Here is a 22,006-nt window from a genome sequence, read left to right on the forward strand (position 1 = left end):
TCAGCTGTAAATAAATAAATACGTCATCAGTAAGAAATCCATGTTCCTCTCTCTCAGCTTTGTTTTTGCAGCTTTAGAATGTTTTAAATGACTCTCACGTGTTGCATTCATATTTGTGATCGTGTGAGTTATGAAGCTCCGAGTGTCCCAAAGGCTCGTCAGACTTGTTGCAGTTTAATATCTTCTGTCTTAAAGACAACATTCGGGGAACAGCCTTCACCCCGCTGTGTGGACGGTGAGAGGACACAGAGCTCACCGTGGAACTGACTTTAAGAAATCTACTTGAGTCTGAGAGGGGTGGCCTGGTTACAGCACATCATCTTCCTCCTCTTCGTGTGGCTGGTCGTGGTCCAGCTGCAGGACCCCGCCCTCCTGCTGTCAGGACGGAAACACAACATGTGAGCAGAGCGGAGGAAAAGTCCAGGATCGTTCCTCGGACATAATTCTTTTTATTCCAGGACTTTACTTTGGGTGAGTTTTTGTCTTTTCTCTACTGATGTTTGTGTGGGAGTGTTCTCCCACAGCAGTGAGTCTGTAGGAGTGAGTGTTTTGTGGTGTTTTTGAGCAGAAGCTGCAGGTTTTGTGTGCTGTTCTCTCGGACAGTCCTTAAAGAAGATGACTTGTACTTGTGTAATGTGAGCAGAGTGCTAACAGTGCGCAGCAGGTCCTGGAGGTTGGTGTGTGTGTCTGCAGACTGAAACTGGTTACATAACGTGAGTAGACATGGCATGTCCTCCTCCAGCAGCAGCTGTAAGCAGATGTTTCCTCTTTGGACTGAAACTTTACAGACATGTGACCATCAGCTCTGAGGTATACTGATGGCAGGAAAATGCATCATCAGAGCATTCTTCTCTGCTTGTGGTTTGGGATCTTTGAAATATTAAATGACTTATAATTAGTGATCATTATTCTCCAGTGAGCCTGTGGAGTAAAATGTGTTTGGGGCCTCTGCTAACCTCCTCTGTCCTCCACAGCATGCTCACTATTACTACAGTCTGTATATAAAAGATGGAGATCTGACTAAAGCAGCTGTGACACTGTATGTAGATTTCTGATTGGTTGAAAATTTGGCTTTAACTGGGTGATGAGTGACAGCAGAGATCCTCACAATGAGGAAAAAGCACAAAACTAAACTACAAATCAAAAAGCAGCATTAGCCACTCAGACAGGGCCTCCGGTGGACAATGCCCCCTGGTGGCAGTTCACAGATACCATGTGTATCACAATCATATTTACACAAACAAGGAATGTGTCATGGTGCAATCAACAATGAAAAAAATCAACATCATCTTGTACTGTTTGAAGTTTGAAACTAGCGACTAATCAGGAAAGTGTTTGCAAATACTAACTACCAGCTGAACAGCAGTGAAACTTATAAAACTATAACACAGACTGGACATAAAGAAACTTCGCCTTCAAAGTAAAAGACGTGCCTCAGTTTCAAAAGGTGCAACTTCTACTTTAAAGAAACTATGGTTTGCGTTGTTTTCAGTTTATCTACAGATTGAAGAGCAGCTGGTTGGTATTTGAAGTTCATTTGTTAGCAGTCACATGAGGTTGTGGTGGTTTTTAGCTACCGGTGGTGCCAGAGAGTCACTGACCAAGGTGTTGGCCTGTGTGACTAACCTTTGTTATCCCATCAACCATCATCAGTTATCAACCTCCAGGAACTACTTAGTTTCATATACTAATAATTAGGGATGGGTACCGGTATTGGTTCTGACATAAACGGTAGTAACCAGACCGTAAAGCAGCGCACATTTCGGTGCTTTATTTCGGTGCTTTTTTTTCCTGAGCTGTGATACACTTTAGATTCTAGCCAATCGTTTTACGTTTCCAAGGATAGTAGGCGGGCCCAGGTACATACGTTCTTTTAGAACAGAGCTACAGATTAAAAATGCCCAAGGCGAAGCGGTCAAAAGTCTGGCTGTACTTCACAGCAAAATATGCAAACTCAGCAGCAACAAGTGCTTTAAGCTGATACTGTGATACTGTGCAAAGGAGGTAACACCTCGAATCTGATGAAACACCTGGCGATGCATAACGGTTTTTTAAAAGCCGAGAAATGCACCGCATTTGATAGCTTGCTGCAAGACCTCACACCGAGCACATCTACTGCGGGTGTGGTGCCTGTTATCGGACCCTGAGTTAGCAACATCCCCCAAGAACCCGAAGAGTAGAGTCCTGGCCCCTAGCCCTGCCAGTGTAGCAGAGATGATGACGGATGATGATGGCAGCAGCAGCCGTTCTTCTCTGCTTGAGTAGCTTAATGTTGTTTGTGTGTAATTTACGTTGAGGAGGCTAACCACGTTATTAAATTAATGCATGTAAGGTGAACTAGCAAACACCGTCGTAGTTACATGCATCTGTCTTCTTGTTTGATGGCAGATACTCCTTTCACCCTGGCAAAAAAGGCTAAAATGACCAAAGAAAAAGTGGGAAACAGCTAAACATGAGAGGTTTAGGACAAAGTTTGTGTTTTTTCCATTGTTTAAGCACTGCTTCCAGCCAAGAGTGATGCCATATATGCCCTATAGCTGCAGAAAAGTCTACCATTGATATCTTTTTACAAAAAAAACAGCTGAACATGAGAGGTTTTTGGACCAATTTTGTGTTCTCCATTCTTTAAGCACCGGTTCGAGCACCGTTTGAGCACCGGCACCGTTTCAAAAGTACCGGTTTGGTACTGGTATCGGATAAAACCTAAACGATACCCATCCCTACTAATAATATAATATTATTATAATAATTTACCGGTCGATCTATATCCCTACCCTCACCTATGCTCACGAGCTGTGGATAGTGACAGAAAGAACGAGATCGCAGATACAAGCAGTGGAAATGAGCTTCCTCCAAAGGGTGTCTGGCTTCTCCCTTGGAGATAGGGTGAGGAGTTCAGCCATCAGAGCAGAGCCGCTGCTCCTCCATATCGAAAGGAGCCAGTTGAGGTGTTGTGGCATCTGACAAAGATGCCTCCTGGGTGAGGTGTTTTAGGCATGCCTCACTGGAAGGAGGTCACGCTGGAGGGATTATATCTCTCGGCTGGCCTGGGAATGCCTTGGTGTTCCCCCGACAAGCTGAATGAGGTGGCAGGGGAGAGGGAGGTCTGGGCTTCTCTCCTTAGGCTGCTGCCCCCGCGACTTGGCTCCAGATAGACGTAAGAAGATGGATGGATGGATGGATGGATGGATGGATGGATGGATGGATATATTTTATAGGAAATACTAATTTTTCCCTGGTGACTGGGTTGTTGGCAGCTGGTTGCAGATCAGTCTTTAGGCTCATATGACTGGAGCCTTTTTCACTTGATCCTAGATTGCCACATGTCAAAAATATCAAACAACATAACATGTGGTTAGTGATCGCTTCATGTGCAAAAACTCAGTATAGTCTGAATAGTTTTTATAACCAGGGAAGTTGCCCCCTGTAGGCCATTAAAAACAATGCAGGCAGATGGTCTTTACTTTTCAGATACAGAAGCACAGAATGCCACATATTTGCATTCTTCACATCGTTGGACTGATGTATCACTGCGGTCTGAGTCAAATGTCCTTTGTGTCCATGTCGGGGCCGTAATTAACATCAAAGCCGCTGTGGCGCATTAAGAAAGACTTATTACACTTATTTTATATGTCATAAAATTACCATCTTCTTCATGTGGCCTAAAACATATTGCACAAACTCTTCTTCATTAAATTCCTGATGATCCACAGCCTTTCTTCACTTGTTGTTTCCCCGAATTTCACAGCAGGAAACTGAGCGTGAAATCCAACAGCTGTCTATCTATCTATTAGGGGAAACCCTGTTAAATAAACCCCAGCAGGCCCCTGTGGTGGCTTTGTTGTGTGTGTGTGTGTGTGCGTGCGTGCGTGCGTGCGTGCGTGCGTGCGTGCGTACTATCCTGGTGGGGACCAAAATCTGACATTTACTATACTGGTGGGGACTTTCAGTGGGGACCACAATCCAGGTCCCCTCGGGGTTGAAAGCAATTTTCACACTCAAAATGTGGTTTTAGTGTCAGGCTTACAATTAGGTTATGGTTAGGTTTAGGGTAAGGGTTAAGGGCTAGGGAAAGCATTATGACAATGGGATGTCCCCACGAGGATAGCAAACCAGATGCGTGTGTGTGTGTGAGGCACAAACTAAAGAGCAGGCTCATTAAAGGGTAAGTGGCGTCCTGTAGTGCCCCCAAAACCTCCAGAGAGGAGAGTTCAGGACCTGAAAACCCACCGCGTGCGCGCACACACACACACACACACACACACACACACACGCATATTCATGCTTTTGTCTTTTTGAGGCCCCTCATCGGTATAATGGATTTCTGGGGCCCATCCTGCTTGTAAACCTAAACTCTGAATCCAAAAGCTGCTTGGATCGCTCGCACATCATGCGTTTACGGCTGCAGACGGACATGCTGGGTCTCCATTGTGATCTCTCTTTCTGAAACAGCAGCAGACTATCAGCAGCATATTAAACAGAGCATCTCTCAAAAACATTTGAATAAAATCTCTGTAGAAAACTTTATTTACAACATACTTTGGCTGAACTGCATCTTCTTAAACTAAAAGGCACATTTACCTGTGCTGTTATTCACTGATCTTCAATATAGTCATTGTTAAACAATGAAATTGTGATGTCTTTTGTTTTTTTAAAAGCAGCAGCATCAACATAAGACCTCAGGTGCACACATTTCAGCAAGCTCAGGTATTCACAGTAGAGTCTTGCATGTGGTCCTGCACAGGTGAGCACCTGTGTGTTTGTGAGGAGTTCAAAGCTCAGCAGGTGTTCTTGTCAGGAAACTAAATTGGTATTTTTATTCTGAAGCAGGTACGCATGAAGGCTTTGGTTTGTGGGTGTAGTGTTGTAAAGTTTCTGAACACATGTTGGTGTATAACATGAATGTCACAGCTGTGATCATAAATGATGGGTCTTCCCCATCAGCAGCACCAAAGCTTCGACTCAGTTAAACTTCGACTCAGACATGGTGTTAGCTCAGATTCATCCTCAGTCACAGTTACACACACACACACTTGGGTTTAGTGATGACATCCAGTGGCCACAGGTATGCAGACATGTATATTATCACAAGTTCTAGCATTAAGATGAGCCCAAACTTTAAAATGGAGTGTTGAGAAGTTTTTGGCATGATGCACCCCGCACGTCTGCAGTCGGTCAAGCCAGACGTGATTAGTTTCACACATCAGTGAGTTTACACACTTCTTGTAGGAGTGTGAAGCAGATGAAGCTGTAAACAAACCCTGGCGCTGCGTGCTTCTCTGCCCTCCTGACGGAATGGCTGCTGGTGAGTTTCCTGCGCTGTCGCTGACCTGGTTTGTGGTTGTTTGTGTTGTAAGACGAGCGGCTCAGGTGGCAGCGCGGTGGCGGGGAAACGCCCCAGCGGGTCGAACACTGCAGCGCTCTGTCCAGAAAACCACTGTGGAAGCTGCAGGCCCAAAGTCATGCCAAAATGAACATGCTGTATACACACACCAATATTTTCACAGCGTTTTGGGCCAGAACCAAAATATATTTGGAGGAAACCAAAGCTCACGTTTTTATTGCTACGAATGTGGTGCCATCACGCCAGGAACGTTCCCTCCCTACCCTGCAAATAACGTTTCTAAAAGTCTCTACAAACCGATGGATGACTTGAATAGTAGACAGATTTCAGGATTTCTTTGCAAACAGATTCTACCAGTAAAATAAAAACAGCTTCTGTGAGTGAGGAAAGAAGGAGGTCAGTCCAAAGCTAGAAGGAGGATGTTTTGTTCAGCATGAGTAAGAATAAAAGCCACACTGATCCCCTATGGAGGCCTCAGAGATCAATAACTGAAACACCTCAGTGATCAGCGTGACATGTGGGAGGCCAGAGATCAGCCTAGGTCTCTGACCAACAATAGAACCTGATTTTACTGAGCTCGATGCTCTGTCAGTCGAGTGTTTGGTCTTGGCTGTCCGTATGTCACATGACATCTAAACAGCATGTTAATGAATACAGAGTAGCATCATTAGGCTCTGCTGTGTGCTAATGAGAGTCAGTGTATAGTCAGTGAAAGATGGCAAGATTCTCGGTGTGATAATGATTTAGGTCCGTTGATGGAGAGAGTCAGTGTCCCAGAATTATGTGGATCAGAATTATGTCTTTGTCAACTTCAGTCATGAAAGAAAAAACTTCACATCACACTTCACAGATGCACCTTTGGAGTTTGTTTTTATACGTATTTGTTCCTGTTTGCATTCTAAACACAGATACGGACGCCTGCTCCTCGAAACCTGGAGAAAACTGTAAAAACCTGAGAGATTCAAGATTTCTTTGTGTTTTTATGCCTGTTTTTTTTTTTGTTTGTTTGTTTTGATGATTCAGTTTCAGCTGCTTTATTGTCCATTAATACGTCTCTGCGTTGCTTTTTGTCAGGCTAATTTGTGTCTGTTGGGAGATGAGTTGCACAAAACAGCATGTATCAGAGTGCATGAATCATTTCAGATGTTGGAGACTGAACAAACACATCAGGTTTTTGGGTGGGTGCTCCACACAAACACCTCCACTCAGTGTTTGTGTAATATTCAAAGATCGACATGTTAACTGCAGAGGTCGTATCAGACTACACATCCCGGACAAGAGCAAACTTTTTTTTCTGGCTTTCACTGATGGGCCTTTCCTGGCTGACTATGGGGACGTACATCACCATTACAGTGGCAGACATGTTAATCAGAGCTGCAGTTTTAGTTCCAGATCTGTGAGGACTCTTCCATCAGCAGGTCCAATTCTGAGCAGCACAGTAGCAGGATGTCCTGCTGTCTTTCTGCCTCAAACTCCACAAACTTCTCATCTGTGAACTCCACGTCAAGTAGATACACCCGGCCATCAAACTGAGATGACCTGCAGCCTCCACTACAATGGTCCATGGGGAAATCCTCCAGTAAATATAGCTGCTCAGTTTATAGGCAGTTCATTTGTTTTTCTTCCAGTCTGACTTAAAACAGACGTTCCATGTAAACAACGATCGATGGAATTTAATTTTGGGGGACAGATGGAGGATGTTGCAGGGATTTCCTGCTCTTTTCCTCAATATACATCCGAAGTGTGTATCTCCATGTTTTTCTATATCTCAAAAACTGAAGTGGGAACCAGAGCAGACAAAAATAATCCACATTTATCACTTAAGTCATGATTTTAGTCATATATGTGCAACATCAGAGCAACACACAATAACTCCTGCTTTTGTTAAAGTTGAAAACACCTGGTAGAACTTTAAAGCTGCTTCTCTCTGCAGTTTTTAAGCAGGCTGTGGCTCAGGTCACGAGCTGCTGTGATCACTGCTGCTGCACCAAGCATGATTCAAAGAAAAAAGGTGTCTGTGTTCGGCTGGAATGTGCAGTGGATTTTCCACCTAATTAACCTCCACGTTGTCGTGCAAGACCACCACTTTCTGCTCGATGGAAACAGGCGATAGGCTCAGCCGCTCTGTTGTTCTTTCTTTAAGCTGTTTAGTTTTCAGTGTCCAGCAACTGAGAGGTTTTGTTCATACACGAGGCACAAGACCAAGCTGATAAGATCCGCCTCAGCCAAGCAGAACTCCGTTAGACCACAGAGTGAAGCCGCTCCAGGATAATAAATCTAACTGGATCACATATTCACCATGATTGTCGTCCTGGTACGGGCAGGAGGTTCAGCTGGATGTTTGAGATTCTTTACACCGAGAGCACAAGACTGCAATCAACACTGGATAAAAATATAAAAATGAGTAGCCTTTTAAGAAGGTCAGAGCTGAGAGCTTACAGAAAATCCAGAATAAAATACTGAAAGGCCAAAAGACCAAAGTGCAGCTCCAACTACCCAAAAACATCTTAAATGAGTAGATCCTGATAGTTTATCATTTTTTAAGAACATTATTGCTTTATTGTTGCTTCAGTTGCTTTGTTTGTGAAGCTGTGGTGTTAAATGACTCTATGAGGCAATGGTTAAGAATCCTAACATGATGTTGATCACTTTCCAGTTAGAGCAGGGCCCATCCAAATTTCTCTGTGGGTTTATGTCTGCCCGTTTTCTCACTGACGTTGGAGTGCAGAGACACAGCGGCTGCAGTCGAGATGCTTCTTTTTTTAATGAAACATATATATCTGAATCTTTCTTTCATTTTCAGTTATGTTTGTCTTCATTTTCTAAAGTTTTAGAACAGTCTTACCAACTCGAGCACCTCCTGCTGGCTCCAAGTCTGAGGAGAGCAAAGAAGTAGGAACGTCATAAAGGCTCACGTGCTGTTGAATTAAATCTGTTCGAGCTCTGTGGCCTTCAGCGTCAACACAGAAAGTGGACGGAGCTGTCAGCCAGCATACCTCAACCTGAATTTAACAAGGCCGGGGCTGTTCTTGGCAGAAACCGCTGCTGCTTCTTTTTTTCCCACTTTGTGGCTTTGGTTGCGGTGCTGTGGACTCAGCTGAGTGTGGGGCAGTGCTCACGAAAAGACCCATTCAGAGTGGACTGCAAACAGCTCAGACTCCAGTTTACTGGAGCAAAGAGACGATTTAAAGTGTCTCTGAACAAAAGACAAAGGAGACGCAGTTTGGAGAAAATTTTTGAATTGAGAATCAAACAAGCATCTGAATCACAGAGCATCACTCTCCAAACACAATAAACACAAACATCAGGGGCCGCTGAACACACGCACACAGACACACACACACACTCATCATGCTTTGATTACTTGGAGGATGGAGGAAACTGTAATAGTACAGCTCGTGATAATGAGGTTTGTTGGGTGCCTGCAGCTGTAATTTCAGGAGTCGTCTGTCTGAAAGGCTTTGGTTGGCCTGCTGAGGGTGAAGACGGCAGTGGAAAATCTCAACATGACCGTGAAATGGGAACCGCTGTGGTGGGCTTGATGACGAGGAGCAGAATCCTCTAATATGAATGAAATTCCAAATATGGCTGCAAAGATACCCATGAAAGTCAAAAGGCTTCAGCTTCTTCTAATAATGTATATAACAATAATAATAATATAAACATATAAGAGGTGTTAGCTTTGTTTCTGCGTCCAGGCCAACTAAAATTTATCTGAGAACTCATCCTCCATTTCTAAACAGGTAAACTTCACAGTTATTGGATTTTTCAATTCAGTGTTATTTTCATACAGCTCCAAATCACAACAACAGTCACCTCAAGGTGCTTTATACTGTAAGGAAGATCCTGCAATAATACACACCGAGAAAAAACGTACCATTATATGACCCCCTGTGACAGGGGTGGGCAACTCCAGGCCTCAAGGGCCGGTGTCCTGCAGGTTTTAGATGTGTCCTTGATCCAACACAGCTGATTCAAATGGCTAAATGACCTCCTCAACATGCCTTGTTGTTCTCCAGAAGCCTGGTAATGAACTAATCATTTGATTCAGGTGTGTTGACCCAGGGTGATATCTAAAACTTGCAGGACACTGGACCTCGAGGCCTGGAGTTGCCCACCCCTGCCCTATGAGCAGGAAGGAAAAACTCCCTTTTAACAGGAAGAAACCTCCAGCAGAACCAGGCTCAGGAAGGGGTGGCCATCTGCCGTGACCTCTCTGCACTAAATCATACTTGTTATTAATCTCCAGGCCTCGAGGGCCGGTGTCCTGCAGGTTTTAGATCTCACCCTGGGTCTACACACCTGAATCACATGATTACTTTTTTAGCAGGCCTCTGAAGAACTTCAAGACATGTTGAGGAGGTCATTTAGCCAATTAAATCAGCTGTAATGGATCAAGGACTCATCGAAAACCTGCAGGATACTGGCCCTCAAGGCCTGGGTTTGGATACCACTATGCTGGAGGTTTCTTCCTGTTAAAAGGGGGTTTTTCCTTCCCACTGTCGCCAAAGTGCTTGCTTGGTATCAGATTTTAAAAAGCTCCTGTATAAAAGCCCCATAACCTCTTTGTGTTAGCATTGTGTGGCTGTCACTGTGTTACATCACCCTGCTGCTGCTGTTCTCAGAACAGCTTCCAACCAAACAGCGTTTCCCTCCACAGCTGCTTCCAATTACTCACATAATACTCTCTCTCTCCCTTCCTCTGTGTGTGTTTTCCCACATCATGATAAACTGCCCTTGCTGGCCCTCCCCGTCCACAGTCATACAAGTGGACTTGGCGTGAAGTCAGTAACGTCTGTGTGAAAGTAAAAACGCTCGCAGTCACATTTAGCTGTGACAGGACAGAAACTCAGTGTTCAGATACTTGTGGCTTTACCCTAAATTACATGGTGATGGCACCCATGAAGTTTTACTCCAGAGTATTTTGTTTTTGTTTTCAGTTGTTTTATGATGAACTTTTTTTTGTTTTCTTTTGTACCTCGTTACTTTCTAAGGAAGTGTGACTGTTGTTGGGAAGACCCATCAGGTGAACTCTAGTTTTTCATTTCTTTGTGCACCAGGTCACCAGGTGCACAAGGTCCCAGGTCCCTTTTTTTCCTCTCTTACATTTTTATAAAAAGACTCATGCAGAGCCCCGGCCCTTCTTTAAACTCCTCTGTCTTCATATAGGATTTGTACGGATTGGAAAAGCATATATCCAGTTATCCTCTTTCCTATATCCTGGACACATCTTTCCATCCGTCCTTCCAGCTTCGGTTCTTCAGGAAAACGAGTCCTGATGTGTTGTGGCTTTTGTTTCCACTGCTTTCGAGCATTGTGTCGTTGTCTTGCTGGCTCTGTTCAGGCTGTTTTCCGTTGTTGCTCAGCAGGTTCTGAATTCACTTTGGTTAGTGACGGTATACTGACTGACTGGTGAAGCTCCCAGATGTATCCGGGTCTTGATCACCACCCAGCTGTGAAAAACAAAAGCTGCTGAAAAGAAGCTGCACACAGCAAAGCTCCACAGTTAGTAGCTTCATTCTTCAGCCTCCAAAGTTGGACTAAATATTAAAATATGTAAGGATAGAAGCTCCTGTTTGTTTTAATGAGAGCTGTAAAAGTTTATTTTCTATTTTCAGTGAATCCAGTTCAGACACAAGGCTGATCTTTCACTCTGATGCAGAAGTTCATGCACTGCGAAGCAGCTTGAGGAAGTTTACTGTGAAGGAACAGGAAGGTTTTTTTTGTCAAACACTTTCACTGGGCCTGGTGTGGAAACAGAAATCAAACCACTGAAGCAGATTTTCCTGGTAGTTACTTTGTGGTGAGACGCCACTTTTTCAGCCTGCAGCCATAAATAAATAATAAGTTAAATAGGTTAGCTAAATAATAAGTGATTTCCTTCAAAATAAAAGCTTTAATGCAGGGTGGATTCATGGGAAGGTTTCACATCATTAGGGCTGGAGGCTTTATCGACCCACTGAACCATGAAACCGTGTAAATTTTTAAAGCCTGTGATTTCATTTATGTAATATTCCCGTTATATTTTCACTGTTGCTCGGTTTATTCCATCTTTTCTCCTCCTCCAGTTTCTCTCCATGTTTCATTGTTTTCCAGCTCCGGCTCCTCCAACTGTTGTGTAACAAGCAAAGCGAGTCGGCACTCGGCTGCCTGTGGTTTCTGGTGACTCTCGCCCTTTTGGTATTCTCTGGCTCGGGGCAGCTCTTATGTAAGACAACAGGTTCTGCTCAGGATTTAACATGTTTGGTGTGTTTTTAATTATGGTGGCTGTTAAATAAGTTCCAGTAAGCAAAGAGTACAACAACCATCATATAAGTATGTCTTGATGCATTTTCAATCATCCAGGAAAATAAATCTCCAAAAGTTGATTCTATTCATCTGGACGTAGCGTTTTGTGGGAGAAACGTTTCGTCACTCATCCAAGTGACTTCTTCAGTCTCAGCTGACTGCAGGTTTCCCCAAATCTTATAAACAGTGCATTTGCATAATGACTGAAATCAGCCCACATGGGCTGGGAGCCCATTGTTCCTTCAGTGGGCGCTACTTCCAGATGAACAGAATCACCTTTTGGACACCATTTAAGTAAATAACACAAAGTCTCAGAGTCACACCTTTTTGTTCCCCCAACAGTGTTTGGACAGGGTGGCTCCCAACTTTAAGCCAACCATGTCTACCAGCTGAGGGACGTTTATGTTCTCCCAGCATTCAGCCTGGAGGCTCCTGGCTGAAAACATGTACACCATGTATCCAAAAAGAGAAAAAGATTCAAAGATTTGATGATGTTTGATAAAAAATGACTTTAGGATGACAGACAGAGACTGAACAGACCCCAGAGTCATGCTCAGCTGAGCTCAGTGCAAGCCCACGTGATTGGCTGACTCTCTTTCATGAGCCAGATGAACTAAACTTGTGAATAGTGCTTGTAGGCGTAGTTAGTTTTACAGGTGATTTAAAACAGTCAGTCCATTTCAATATCAAGCACAGTAAAAGACCTTTTTCTGTGTTAAATATCTGAGTGATTAGTGTTAAACTGTGTGTCATAAAGGTTTGTAAATCAGCTCTCATTCCCACCACTTATCACATTGTTCTCTTTGAAAATACTGACGGTTCCTTTTTTGATTTTATGCCAAAGTCCAGTTTGTGCTGCTTTAGTCAATCTGGCCCTGTGTGTCCTGTTGGCAGATCTTCTACAGGCTGCAATAATAGAGCTGCTTTTGAGTGCCTGTGGTTGCTGCATATCTGCAAGCCATTTTGGAAACCAGGCTTAAAACTGATCAGCATTTAGGAATAATCCTTGGAAAATTATCAGCAGGAACGGAGACTGTGACTTCACAAATATAATGGTCCAGGCGAGTCTTTGTTCCAGCAGTGTATTTTTCTCTTTCACCAAGGTTGCCATGTCCGTATGGTGACATCAGGACAGGAAGCATGTGATGGGATGTTTGACCCTTCAGAGGTGCTCGAATCAAGTGCAGCTCAGAGGAAATCAGCATGTCCTGTGTTGTGCGTGTCTGAGTGCATTTCTGATGTCACAATGTTTACAGGCAGGGTAGGAAATTCCTGCAGCTGCAGCCAGATGTTGCTGCAGTTTGTCTTCAGGTCTGTTTAGCAGGAAGCTGGCAATCCTGAGCCGACCTGAACATCCACTCATCCGGATTGAAAAGCTACTGTCCTGTTTCTCAGGCTTGGCTGTGAAATGTTGTCTAACGAGTTCGACTGTCTTGAACTCCTCAGCGTTAGTGTTCACAGTGCAGTGATTCAGTTACTGAAGATTACATGATAGTAACAGGTTTCTGGTTCCTGTGTGGTGTTTCTGAAGGTTTTAAAAGGGTTTGTGTGATGTTGTTGTGACTGAGTGTAGGTGACCCGATCTGTTGATGTATGTGTCGGGAAACTGTTGTCCTTCGCCACCTTCCCTCATCGCTGTGCTGTTATTGTCTTTCTGCTGCTTCACGTCCCCGAAGCTGTAGCTGTGCAGGTAGCGTTTCTACGACAGAGACACAAGACCTGTGTGTGCAAATAAAAAACAGATAATTCAAAAAACTGAACAGGTGGTTCTGCCTGATTGAATCTGTTTCTGTGTGCCAGTTTGGTTCAGACAGGTGAGAAAGTGTCAGCCTCTGATAAGACAGCTGAGCAGGTCCTCCTTGAAGTTACCGTCTGACTGCGAGGACTGTACCCAAATTAAAGTTTTGTCAGTCAAATTAGACTCTGCCCTTGAATTTATTTGAATATCTGGTCCTTTTATTTTCCTCTGGGCTGCCATATGACTGTTTCTGGACAATTAGTTAAAGCAAGTGCACAAATTTCTTTAGCCTTTAAGAAATGAAACCATTTAAAATGCATTCATGCTGCTGCCTGCAGAGAAATAGCTTACATTTCATTAGTCAACCATTTCCACTAGTTTGCTGTGTTGTTGTTTTATGTCATTTGAACTCGTAACTAGGGATGGGTACCGGTTCTGACATAAACGGTAGTAACCAGACCGAAAAGCAGCGCACATTTTGGTGCTTTATTTCGGTGCTTTTTTTTCCTGAGCTGTGATACACTTTAGATTCTAGCCAATCATTTTATATTTCCGAGGATAGTAGGCGGGTCCAGGTACGTACGTTCTTTTAGAGCAGAGCTACAGATTAAAAATGCCCAAGGCAAAGCGGTCAAAAGTCTGGCTGTACTTCACAGTAAAAGATGCAAACTCAGCAGCCTGCAACAAGTGCTTTAAGCTGATACTGTGATACTGTGCAAAGGAGGTAACACCTCAAGTCCGATGAAACACCTGGCGACGCATAGCGTTTTTTTTAAAAGCCGAGAAATGCGCCGTATTTGATAGCTTGCTGCCAGACCTCACGCCGAGCACATCTACTGCGGGTGGGTTGTCTGTTATCGGACCCGGAGTTAACAACATCCCCCAAAAACACGAAGAGGAGAGTCCTGGCCCCTAGCCCTGCCAGTGTAGCAGAAATGATGACGGATGATGATGGCAGCAGCAGCCGTTCTTCTCTGCGTGAGTAGCGTAATGTTGTTCGTGTGTAATTTACGTTGAGTAGGCTAGCCACTTATTAAATTAATGCATGTAAGGTGAACTAGCAAACATCATCATAGCTACATGCGGCTGTCTTCTTGTTTGATGGCAGATTCTCCCTTCACCCTGGCCAAAAAGGCTAAAATGACCAAAGAAAAAGTGGAAAACAGTTAAACATGAGAGGTCTTTGGACAAAGTTTGTGTTTTTTCAATTGTTTAAGCACTGCTTCCAGCCAAGAGTGATGCCATAAATCCCATATAGCTGCAGAAAAGGCTAACATTGTTATCTTTTTACAAAAAAACAGCTGAACATGAGAGGTTTTTGGACCAATTTTGTGTTCTCCATTCTTTAAGCACCGGTTTGAGCACCGGCACCGTTTCAGAAGTACCGGTTTGGCACCGGTATTGGATAAAACCTAAACGATACCCATCCCTAACTGCAGGTGTGGTGCCTGTTATCGGACCCGGAGTTAGCAACATCCCCCAAAAACCCGAAGAGGAGAGTCCTGGCCCCTAGCCCTGCCAGTGTAGTAGAAATGATGACAGATGATGATGGCAGCAGCAGCCGTTCTTCTAGCGTGAGTAGCTTAATGTTGTTTGTGTGTAATTTACGTTGAGTAGGCTAACCACGTTATCAAATTAATGCATGTAAGGTGAACTAGCAAACATCATCAAAGCTACATGCGGTTGTCTTCTTGTTTGATGGCAGATACTCCCTTCACCCTGGCCAAAAAGGCTAAAATGACCAAAGAAAAAGTGGAAAACAGCTAAACATGAGAGGTCTTTGGACAAAGTTTGTGTTTTTTCCATTGTTTAAGCACTGCTTCCAGCCAAGAGTGATACCATATATGCCCCATAGCTGCAGAAAAGGCTAACATTGTTATCTTTATACAAAAAAACAGCTGAACATGAGAGGTTTTTGGACCAATTTTGTGTTCTCCATTCTTTAAGCACCGGTTTGAGCACCGGTTCGAGCACCGTTTAAGCACTGGCACCGTTTCAAAAGTACCGGTTTGGCACCGGTATCGGATAAAACCTAAACGATACCCATCCCTACTCGTAACAGGATTGGCTTCTGGATGGTGCAAACTAATTGTGTAGATGACGTAGATGACATTCTGACAGTATTCTTTGTTCCCATTGGTAGTTGTTGCAGTGATGAGCCACAGAAAGCGACGCAGTGCTAATGTTTCACAAAGTCAACCATGTGGAGAGCTGTCAGCCTGAAGTCTGGATCTAGCGTCGCTAAGTTCTTGACCTCTAATGTTCTGCTTCTAAATTCAGATAAAACTGAGAGAGAATCCTCCCTTAGTTATGCTGCAATAGGTGTAGGCTGCTGGGGGAATCCCATGATGCACTGGGTGTTTCTTCTTCACTCACTGTGTGTTAAGAGACCTCTCTGCACTGAATCATACTTGTTATTAATCTCTGTCTCTGTTCTACAGCATTTCTTTTATCCTGTCTTCCTTCTCTCTCCCCAACCGGTCACAGCAGATGGCCCCGCCCCTCCCTGAGTCTGGTTCTGCTGGAGGTTTCTTCCTGTTAAAAGGGAGTTTTTCCTTCCCACTGTCGCCAAAGTGCTTGCTCATAGGAGGGTCAAATGATTGTTGGGTTTTTCTCTGTATGTATTATTGAAGGCTCTACCTTACAATGTAAAGCATCTTGAGGTGACTTTTGTTATAATTTGGCACTGTATAAAAATCAGCGAGTCAGCACAAAAAACTGAATTGAATTGAGGCTTCCGCACAGACTGACTTGGAGGGCTACACCATGAACGTCATAAGTGTTTCAAGAAACATCAGCTGGATGGTCCACGCTTCGTGATGAACCCCTTCCGTGATGCTTTGATGGTTTTGGGTCAGACCTCACAGCGTCGTTACAAACTGTCAGCTCAGCAGATTCCCTCGGTTCTCTTTGTGTCGGCTCGTCTTTGGTCTGCATCGGTGTCAGAGGTGTTTTCTCAGCTTCGGTCTGGCTGCTCAGTCACATCAGGATCATTTCCATGACTCTGCCCACAAAACAGGCCCGAAAACACAACGCACAGCAGTCGCAGCTGCAGCGTTTGTCTTTGCTCACCTCAGTGAGTTTACTGTACAAGCTTTCACATTCCTCTGAGGCTCAGAGGCTCCGACCTCCAAGAACCAAACCCGGCTGAAACAAACCACAGAGAGCCGTAAATCACAGCCTTACCTGCTCTTACACAAACACTCCTTTCTCTGGTTTTCCTCTTAGATGCACTTAAAGGACGCTGTGCTTGTTTACAACTGTACACAAGCTCTTCAATCACAGACAACAAGGAGAACATTGTCCTTCTACGGCCTCCACCAAACATCTAAATGTCACAAACATTGTGGAGAGCAGGCTGAGGGCGGAGGTGTCAGCCAGAGATTTGAAAAATAATTTTTTTTTCCTTTGTAGTCTTAATTGTGTTCTGGCAGTTGTTCCTATCAGATATGATGTTTGACGTAATCGCACCAATGAAACAATGTCATGGTCGGTTTGGGTGTGGACCGCATTTAGAGAGAAACAGATGATAAATGCAAGTCCACCTTCATCAGTGCCGCCTAAGCAGATGAAATCAGAAGCTAAACGAAAATAATTAAGAAAAATTAAAGCTGAAAAATGAGGAAAACTGTCTTTATAAGCAAAACCCTGAGGAGAGCTCACAGAAGGAGCACTCACATTCATACTCAAATGATTGAGCTCAGGTTAAACATCTCAGTGTGCACAGAAGTCCCTCATTCACAGGACGGCCATCAGAATAAAGTTTGCATGAACATCGTCACACGTGCAGCGATTATTAACATCTATATGTTTGTAAAAAGATTTATAAAGTCCTAATTCTTTTCATATATATTATGAACATTTCATCATCTCCCTGTGAATGCAATGTAAAATTCTCTGTTTTTGTTTGTTTTGCGTTCAGCATCTCTTTACGTAACTTAACAGACACCAAAATTTGTATCTGCAATTTTGTTACAACTATATACAGAATGAATAATTAGGAGTAAAATCCTTATTTATAACAGATGAATGAAGCTGAAGATGTCCTGATTGTGTGAACTGCTATGTTTATGTGAAACTAATCATTCCTGTGTTACACACAGAGAGATATTCATTTAACATATACACGAATTACTGAGAAGGCAGCTATTGGAGGGTAATTGATGAGCCTGTGGGTAAATTTGGATCAACAGCCAAGATAAGATCCCAGTGGATGACAAATGGATTCTGAAGTTATTCCCCAAAGAAACTAGTATATGTCCTATGCCCCCTGAAACAGCAGCCGTATGCCGGGTTTTTCCCAGTGGATATAAAGAGGTCTTGTTTACCACAGAGCCTGCAGAGCATCACCACATGAACCATCAGCCTTCAGCAGGTCTGGATTAAACAGCCTAAATCGCTTCCACCAGGGAGGATCAGGTTTCTGTCGTGGTCAGATTTCAGTGAGATTTGCTGGAAAACATCCTCTGAGCCAGAGAAGAAGTGATTAGTTTCTGATGTGAATCCAGGAATTTTCCTGCGTTTGGATTTTTGGAATGTTTTTGGAATGTTTTCACTTTTCCTAATGACGTGCCTTTACTTAAATGGAATAAAAACTGGCACCTGCCCCTCATGGTTGTATATTTAGATGCAGATCGAGATGTAGATTTGAAGCTTAACAGATGCCGTCTGTTTTGCTCCTTCAGCCTCTGTTTACTCTGTGGTCGGGCTCTGTTGACACGAACTTTGGTCTAACCGCTGAATCCTGTTAATTTCTGTTTGTCGATGTGTGTGGGGGTGTAATTTTGCTCCTGGCCAGGTGTCCTGCCGTTGCACAAACTTGTCTGCAGGTTGATGTGAACCTGAAGAATCTGCAGTCTGACTCAGACCAATTAAAGGTGAACGAGGCAGCCGATAAACGGGACCATCAGCAGAACTCTGATTTGTTGCTCTTAGGCGACGGTCTGTTTCCATCACATCTCCGCCTCTTGGCAAACTCTTGGCTCAGAGTGCCGCTGCCAACATATGGCTCCTTTTACCCAGCGAGGGTTTTGTGACCAACGTAATCATTCAGTGTCATTTCGTCTCCTTTGAGTCTACTGCTTCCTTTCAGTCGGAGTTAATTGCAGTTTTATCTCCGAGGGAAACAGCACGTGTTGTTTAAATGAAGGCTTTTTGTCCAAATCGCCCGTACGGGACCGTGACTGTGTGTAACGCTTCTGATGGTTTTACATTCAGAGTCCCCGGAGGGAAGTAAACTCCTTTCTGCTCTGGACTCATTTAGCTGCAGAACAACAAAAGAAGTTGCATACACTGCAATTTAAAATGGAGGACAAATCATTTAAATTGGCTCGATCAAATGTCCATGTACATGAACAGATGTGATAAAACTCTATTAAAGTCCTCGTGCTCTCTGAGTAACTCTCAGAAAATGGCATCTAAAAATATCGCTTCAGTCTGAATGTGCGAAACACACTACGGCATGAGTGTCTCATTGAGTACTTCTAAGCTGGATCCATGGAGGCCACCCCACAGCCTACGGGACCACAAGGATCCTTCTCCCATAAGCACACCTGACTGTTTGGAGATGGTTTTAGCTGCCTATCGTGGGTGTGCACATTATCAGACCATCTGATTTCATCCTGCGGCTGATTGGTTTATTTAACCACGCAGAGGTTTTGTAGGTTGTGCTGCATGAGGATGTTTTTTGTATCATCTTTCAGGTACGATCCATCCAGGCAGTGGCTGCTGCTGCACGTAGAGTAATCTGACACATTTAATCTGCAGGAAAATAGAATTGAAGGATAAGAAAGCTGAGCATCAACTCAACTTTTTAAAATAGAAAATCCAGCAGCAGCTTTTCTGACTTGCTGAGCACCACAGCACTGAGCTGAACTCTGTGTTTTTACTCTTTACTTCAATTTGTCTGAAGCTGAATGATTAGAATGAGCCTCCTGGACACTGTGTGCAGCTACGCTAATCGCTGATAAGTCCTATAAGGTTTAACGTAGTCGCTCTGTACTCTCATCTCTGTTTTTCTGTGTTTTGATGGATGTTTTGTGGAAAAAGGCCTTCACAGCAGCAGCAGCATCTGGCGGCTGAAAGGACGAGCTGTGGACACTCGTCTCCGTTCCATCCCCCCTTTGCCTCTGAGTTCACCCGCTGAAGGACAAAGTAGGAGGAAGAAAGGTTTAAAAGGCCCGCACACACATCTTCTGTTCACCCATCACACACTTGAGTACACGGTCATGGAGAGGCCGTCAGCTGTCAGCTTCCAGTCAACTGATGTTTGGATTATTTCGATCATTTAAGTGAACCGGGGGCCTCTGCAAGTCCCCAGGGGGCCACGGGAGTCACCCTGATATATGATTTGAAAGCCCTGAGTTGCCAAAACATTGTTGAATTCAGCAGCAGTAATGTTGAAATATGAAAGAAGAAAATTTATGTCATTAGTTACAGTCAGAAGTATCAATCTTCCAGAAACCCAGAGCTTCAGCCGGTCAGCCTGAGACCAACCTAGCGCATCATCGTGTTTGAGCCAAGACTACGACGGTCCTGAGCAATGAAAAGTCCACTTCCTGTTCCTGTGTTTGGCTTTTTTATGACATGTCCACGACTCAGTTACAATTAATTACTGAACCGGAGGAAGAGACATAATCTTATACCATGAATTACTAATAAGAAATCACATCTGCCCCTCGGCACGCTTCCTTAACTCATCCAACCAGATGAACGTATACATCTTTTCTCCCTCTGTGTTTATTATTTCCTGTTTTATTGTAGATGTAATTTGTTTGAGGAAGTTTGCAAGTCAGACTCTCGACTTTCATCTTTTTATGTTTGATCAGCACTTTTTTTTTTTTAAGAAAAAAATGAGAGGATAAAATGTTGGTCCCAAAAAGCAAAGTTTTATTTTATCACTGTGGGATTTAAGATAAGATAAACCTTTGTTAGTCCCACATGTGGGAATTTTTTTCTTCTTCCTGCTGTTCAGGTATCAATAAAATTATGTTGACAGTCCAAAGCAGAAACAGCTTACTGATAGAAAATAAAATGATCACTGTCCAGATAATCTGTCAGTCTTGGATGCTCGAGCAGCCACATACTGAACAAAGAGTGATTACAGTCTGATGAATGAGTTACAGATATTGTTCTGTAACTCATTCATTGTTAGCATGCAGTGTGCTACTAAGCTTCATGTTTTTAAGGAGAAGTATTCGATAAACACTGGCTGAATTCTGTGAGGAGGAAAGACTATGGGGGTGTGAGGCCTGACATGCTAACTCTGATTTATCGGCCGTTTACTCAGGACCTGCGGATAACCTCCTGCCGGCTGAACTGAAACCGCATTTGATCTGGACTCAAACCTGATTACTGTCTGTTTAGCTCTACAGCATGGCCCGAGTATTGTGAGCTGCCCCGACACCAACAAATGCTTCATCCAGTTAACCGACCATTAGCCAGACGATCAATCCATCACAGCAGCTGCAGGCATGATGGTAATGTGGGTGGTGGGAAGTGGGGGTGGACAGAGCGTGTGTGTGTGTTGTTGTTTGTTGATTGCACCGATCATACTGCGTTGGCTGTTTGTTTGTTGATGAATGAAGTGATGGGGTCTGTCGGTGTGCTGTGACTGCTGCAGCTCTTCGTCAATGCGATCGTACCACCAGCTCCTCACTGGTTTCAGAGCATGAAGCTGAATCATGGAGCAGACTTCAGGCTGTGACAGGCATGTGGGATCCATCAGACCTGCATCTGCAGAGCTCTGCTGGAGGTTTGAGGATCTCCAGAGGAGGAAGCAGCTGCAGCGACCACACCAAACCCAACACTCAACCCCACCTGAGTCCAGGGCCACCGCCCGTCTGCCCACAGAGCCAACACAAGGACCCCAGTCAGCCAGGGCAGGAAACAGACCGCCCTCCCAAAAACCCACCCCTCCCTTCCAGGCACACTTCCCCTGATGCACAGAAAGCGGCTGCAGCCCAACCCCCTCCTCCTCCTTATCGAACTCTCACTCTGTGCTTTCCCATGGGGAGGGGGGAGCACTCATTTTGCTCCTTGGCATCTTCCTCCACAAACACCCCCCAACCCCCCATTTGTGCTGAACAATTAATCCCAAAAAAGTGCAAGAAAAAGAAGAATTGTGAGTCTGCAGCTCAGGGAAAGCAGTTTAACTTCCATTGTGGAGTAAATCCCGAGGCCGATGTGGAGGCACTGATGTTCCCGCATATCCAAACTGCATCCTCTTTGTTATCTTTGAGGTATTTCTCCTGTAACGCGTTACAAAAATGAATTATTATTAATATTATTATATCTTATCAATCAATAAATCACTCAGCTGAGCCTAAGTTACATCCCAGTCGCAAGGCCGGTCTGTGGTGCTACGTTTGTGTCCAGTTGTGTAGATGTTTGCCTGCAACCAACACAAAAGTCTGTGAACTGGAGAACCAACGGCACAGCTCGCGTGAACAGGAGAAGCACAGGCGGTGACTGCCGTGACTCTTCTCATTGTTTTTAACACTTTGCTCTTCTGAAAGTAAGAGTAGCACACAGATCGCTTGTTTCCGGCACTGCTCCCTGGTGACAGTGCACAGCTACAGCATGCAGACGATGTCCCGCTAACCGCCTGTAGCCTTTGTTTGACCACAACACTGTCA

The 22,006-nt window shown here is 44.1% G+C and overlaps 1 protein-coding gene across 3 annotated transcripts in view; it reads left to right on the forward strand.

Annotated features, from left to right (window-relative positions):
• The first annotated feature begins 332 nt into the window (after positions 1-332).
• tiam2b (TIAM Rac1 associated GEF 2b) overlaps positions 333-22,006 on the forward strand; it is a 48,370-nt gene continuing 26,696 nt past the window's right edge. For 2 of the 3 annotated variants that reach the window (XM_080881681.1, XM_080881683.1), the window contains exon 1: positions 333-471. The gene's annotated coding sequence lies outside the window, so the exon portion shown is untranslated. Of the gene's footprint in view, positions 472-14,809; positions 14,945-22,006 lie in introns of those variants that run through there. The other variant, XM_080881682.1, reaches the window with a different exon arrangement.

Source organism: Rhamphochromis sp. 'chilingali', assembly GCF_963969265.1.
Source record: "Rhamphochromis sp. 'chilingali' genome assembly, chromosome: 5".
In the NCBI taxonomy this organism is placed as follows: domain Eukaryota; kingdom Metazoa; phylum Chordata; class Actinopteri; order Cichliformes; family Cichlidae; genus Rhamphochromis; species Rhamphochromis sp. 'chilingali'.